A 5506-nucleotide genomic window follows, 5' to 3' on the forward strand; every position below is an offset into this window, starting at 1 on the left:
GGGTCTCCATTGATAGAGACAAATCCAGGTGGATCCCCAGGCTGCGAACGGATATACCACTGAAGTCTTTCCCCTCTCTTTTTAGGCTCCACCCCAAAATCTCCAGGTATTTCCCAAACCTAGCTATTTAATCCACTGTAAATCCCCTTTAATCCCCAGGTGGTACCAGCACAGGAAGTGAAAACAGGCACAAGCCCTACCAGATGTTTCTTTCTAGACTGCCCACAGGCTCCCCTACTGGTGCACCAAATAACTACGCAGTTGGTGAACCAGCCCTGGTGGTGTTGGACATGGGGTCTATTGGGGAGTGCTTTTGCGGCACAATCACAAATGTTTGCAAACCCTTTCACATATCACAGTGGTTCTCAACGGCCCTTTCACAGGAGTCGCCTAAGACCATTGGAAAATGGTCTTTTTATATTTTATATATACCAATTTTATGGTTGGGGGTCACCACAACATGAGGGATTGTATTAAAGGGTCGCAGCATTAGGAAGGTTGAGAACCACTGACTTATCGCATAAGAAGCGCTCTAGTGGATCAGGTCTGGGTTGGGTCCCAAGGTAATCCAGCAGAGCAACTGAAGTCATTTGATAAACGTAATTCATGTTTGTTGATCCTTTCGGTTCGGTCGGTAGTCTGCAATGTTGCTCATCTGGTGAATTCATGTTAGTATAGCATTTGGAGATCCCTGTTAAAGAGCAGGGACCTGAGCCAGACATCTCGGGGCTCAAAGTTGTTCCCAACGCTCTTTAACATGTTATACTGCTGGGTGAGATCATCCAGAGCTTTGGCATTTGCTGTCACCTGTATGCTGACAACCCTCTGCTCTGTTTCTTTAAGCCCTCTGATGTTGCCGTCTCAGCCCTGAACAAGTGTCTTGAGGGTGGGTGGAAAGTGGCTAAGAAAAAACAAGGTGAACCTTACTCCAGATGAGATGTTAGCTGGCAAGGTGAGGTTAATTTCTTTCATGGTAACGATTTGTTGCCCCTCAATGGAGAATTGCTTTTCTTTGCAGATCACAAAATGGCTGCTGCTGAAGGCGGAGCCAGCTACAAAATGACTGCCGTAGCTTACCTTCAGTTATAAAGTGAATCAGTCACGCTGCCAATCAAATCTCCAGTGGTCGGTCCGAAGGCTTGCTGGGCAAAAGTTCTCTCTGGCATCACTCACTTTCTATAAACATTTGGTGTGTGCTAGGAAAGGTGCTGGCAGGCCCAGGGCATCCACAGGTGCCGTGCTGGGGACCCCTGGTATACAGCAATGGTGTAGGAGGTTAAGCGCTCATGTATCTAATCTGGAGGAACTGGGTTTGATTCCCAGCTCTGCCGCCTGAGCTGTGGAGGCTTATCTGGGGAATTCAGATTAGCCTGTATACTCCCACACACGCCAGCTGGGTGACCTTGGGCTAGTCCAGGGGTAGGGAACCTGCGGCTCTCCAAATGTTCAGGAACTACAATTCCCATCAGCTTCTGTCAGCATTGGCCAATTGGCCATGCTGGTAGGGGCTGATGGGAATTGTAGTTCCTGAACATCTGGAGAGCCGCAGGTTCCCTAGTCACAGCTTCTCAGAGCTCTCTCAGCCCCACCTACCTCACAGGGTGTTTGTTGTGAGGGGGGAAGGGCAAGGAGATTGTGAGCCCCTTTGAGTCTCCTGCAGGAGAGAAAGGGGGGATATAAATCCAAACTCTTCTTCTTCTTCTTCTTCCATGGAGCTTTTACCACCACTATGAATACAGGGGCATTTACAGTGGCAGGCAAGCGTCAACACAGCAGTTTCCTCCATACTTTTCTTTCCCTGGTCCCCTTGTCCTTTACCCCCTCAGTTGTGCTTTGTTGGAGGTTTTTCCCTGCTTAATTGAGAATTAACATATCACTATAGCATTATAAGAACATATCTGCTAGGTCCTCTGAATCCCCAGTTTTTGTTTTTTAAAGTGTTGTTTCTTAGCCCTGTTTGTTGTGGAATTTGAAGGGAAAATGCATATTGCTATAGTGAAAAAGCCCAGAGATGACAGAAAGTGGTCTAACACTACTAAAGCCCTGTCCCTACATGCCACTTGCTTCACCTCCTCTCACAGGGACTTAGACCGCAGGGGTTGAGATGAGGATTTGGACTGAATACAGAAGTGATCTTTCTGATATCTTGGCCTAAACAGCTTTGGGCTCTAAAAGCAGGCACCAGTGTATTGTAGTTGGCCTGGAATCAGACAGCCAGGGCACATCTTGCAACATGGAGGGATGCTGATGACACACAGACAGTATTCACAGTTGCCAATTATTATGTTCTCCCACCCCATAACCCTTGTTGGAAGCACTCCACCACCATTTTTCCTACATTGTTATCAATGAATTAGAACAGGGGTCCCCAAACTACAGCCCGGGGGCCAAATGTGGCCCCCTGAAGGCATTTATCCGGCCCGCCAGGCATGGCGGCGATGGCTCCATTCATCTGCAGTGGGGGCTCGAGGGAGAGGAGGAACCGGCCCCAACGGCTGTTGATTGCAGTTACATGATGGCACCCCCAAATCGCCATGGGTACTTTCTGACCCAGAGTTGGAAACCTTACGTAGTAACCCAGCGCCTGCTCAGCCCTTCCCTCTCGGCTTCTCCATGTGCTGCTCTCCAGGCTTTCTGTTCCGCCTTACTCCTCCATTGGCATCAGCCGGGCTGGCGAATGGCTTCATTTGGCTGCTAGGGAGGAAAAGAACCCAGGCAGATACCTGATCCTGGGCTAGATGGCATGCTCCAGTGGGAAAGTCGTGCTTTTTTTTTTTTTTACAGGGGAAGGTATTCCACAGCCTCCCCAACAATATTTGGAGCCCACCCTGTACTTGACATACTTTGGTCACTGTTCTAAAAATAGACCATGACAGAAAGGCTGAAAGGTGAAATCAAACATTTTACAATCATTTGTGCGTAGGAATTTGTTCCTAGTTTTTTTTAGTCCGGCCCTCCAACAGTCTGAGGGACAGTGAACTGGCCCCCTGTTTAAAAAGTTTGGGGACCCCTGAATTAGAACAAAAAAAATCATGCCTGCTCTTGTGCCATTAACAATAACTTGATCTTCAGGATTACTGGTAAACGCAGCAAATTTATTCGAACTTGCTTCTCTTTTAGGCCACGGCCTTCTCCTTCTCTAGCATTTCCCCTTTCCTTTCAGTAATCTGCAAACATGTGGCTTTCCTGCCTAGTCAGAAATGGGCGGCATGGTTCTATGCTGGTTTGTCCTACCTAGAGGTAGGTTACAGAAGGGGGGTGTCAGGATTCTGCAGGGTTCCATTTAATCGGCCACGCTTTTTACCATTTTTGTGAAGCCACTGGGAGAGGTCATCTGAAGATCTGGGCTGGGTTCTTCCCAGGGGCGAATCTAGGAAAACTGGAGCCCGGGGACAAAATCTGAGTTTGGTGCCCCCCCACCCCAGGTATGGACGACCACCCTCCCCCACAATGATTTTTTGCACCAGCTCACAAAACACCTCCCACCACTAGCAAAACATACATGGCTTTCTCCCCACCAACTCTCTTTCCTAATTGTGTCCTCACACCAACCCTATGAGGTAGGTTGTTAGCCTGAGAAACAGCTCCAAGCCAGTGCAAGTGGGAATTAACTTTTAAGCATGTAAATCTCTCACCAGTCACCCCCCATCTGAAGGTTTACCAAGCAAACATCAGCATCCACTCTCACAAATCACCTCCTACCCCAAGCAAAACAGGCATGGCTCTCTCCCCACCACTTTCCCTGGTGGTGTCCTCCCACCAACCCTGTGAGGTAGGCTACTAGCCTGAGAAACAGCTCCAAGCCAGTGCAAGTGGGAATTAACTTTTAGGCATGTAAATCTCTCACAAGTCACCCCCCATCTGAAGGTTTACCAAGCAAACGTCAGCATCATCTTCAGTGCTGCTGCTGCTTCTGGGCTCCCTGCTCAGCTTGCCTTTTCCTGTGCCTGCCCCGGGGAGAAGGCTTCTGAGAAATGCCACACTTAATTTAAGGCGAATAAGGCATGCTGGGTTAGAGGGAGGGGAGGCGGAGCTTCCCAGTCCTGCTCCTGGGAGCCCAGTGGGACTTCTCCCCCGCCCCTGGACACTCCAGGCCACCGTACAGAGTGGGCGGGGCTACGACAGGCACTGGGAGCAGTCGGCTGCTTCAGTGCCTGCTTTCTAGGGCTTGCTCAATCCCTCGCTCTGTAGGAGGATGTTTTGCCCCCCCCCCACGTGACCTCAATCGATGCGCCCGGGGACAAGGGGTACCCCATGTCCCTAGGCAGGAACGCCAGTGGTTCTTCCACCTATATGCAGCTGGTACTCATCTCCATCCTGTGCTTCCAGCAGATCCCAGGAAGACTATGGCAAATGGACCGAGGGCTGGGAAGCTGCCTTGGGATGGATGAGGACAAACAAGCCAAAACTCCTTCCTGACATAACAGAGGTGCTACTGATAGGTGACCGAGGAATTGAGGTATCCTCTAATGGGGTTATATTCTCCCTGAAGGAGCTGGTTTGTATCTTGGGAGTATGCTAGACCCAAGCCTCTTGTTAGATATGCAGGCGGTACTCAAGAGCACCTTTCTCTAGGTTTGGCTGGTGAGCCAACTGTGGCATTTCTCCCCCCCCCTCCTGATTATTTTAATATTCTTGGAATGTCTGAAAGCTGCAATTGGTACAAAAAAATTATTATAGCAGGTCATTGGTCACTCCAGTCTTGTTCTACCTACACTCCCAGGCCCAATTTCAACTGCTAATACTGACCTTTCCCCATACAGCTTGGGACCAGCATACCTTTTGCCTACTCCTGTATTAACCTAACCGATTAGTACCTAGTCATCTTCAGGGATTCTTGTCGTAGGAAACTGGATAGGTGGCAACCTAACAAAAGGGCCTTCTTTGTCCTGGCACCAAAATTATGGCATTTCCTACCATAGGTGATTCTTCTGCGCCTCCCTCCACATCATTGTGAGAAAGTTAATGGGTGGAGTCAATGACTCAAGCTTTTAGGCTTTGTTCAGTTTGAGATGGTGGGGCAGTGGGGAGGGTTCACCTGATATCAGGAGGGGCTGTGGCTCAGTGGAAGAGCCTCTGCTTCCAATGCAGAAGGTCTGTTTCAGCCCTCAACCTCTCCATTTAAAAGGACCAGGCAGTAGGTGATGTAAAAAGACCTCTGCCTGGAGAGCCATTGCCAGTCTTAATAGGCAATCCTGAACTTGATGGACCAATCTCAGATTCAGCATAAGGCAGCTCTGTCTGTGGGATGTGTGTGTCCTCTCTTCTATGGCACCTGGTGCCTTGCACAGTTGTGAAGAAGGTTTTGGGGGTTGTACCTTCAAGAAGCTGCAGCTACCAAATTTCAATTTCTCTGCAACTATACAGAGGCAACATCTTCCTTTCCCTTTGGTTACCCTAATTCTGTGTGTAGAATAGGCTTTCTCTGTTTGCAACAATTTGGACTTTTAAAAGACAAAGGCTTTTGCAGTACACCCCAAAGAAGCTCCCTTCTCAACTCACTTAA

General features: G+C 49.0%; 1 protein-coding gene across 1 annotated transcript in view; it reads left to right on the plus strand.

Annotated features, from left to right (window-relative positions):
- NCKAP1L (NCK associated protein 1 like) overlaps positions 1-5506 on the plus strand; it is a 640546-nt gene that overhangs the window by 448574 nt on the left and 186466 nt on the right. The window lies entirely within an intron of this gene.

This window comes from Sphaerodactylus townsendi, linkage group LG03, assembly GCF_021028975.2.
Source record: "Sphaerodactylus townsendi isolate TG3544 linkage group LG03, MPM_Stown_v2.3, whole genome shotgun sequence".
NCBI classification, from domain to species: domain Eukaryota; kingdom Metazoa; phylum Chordata; class Lepidosauria; order Squamata; family Sphaerodactylidae; genus Sphaerodactylus; species Sphaerodactylus townsendi.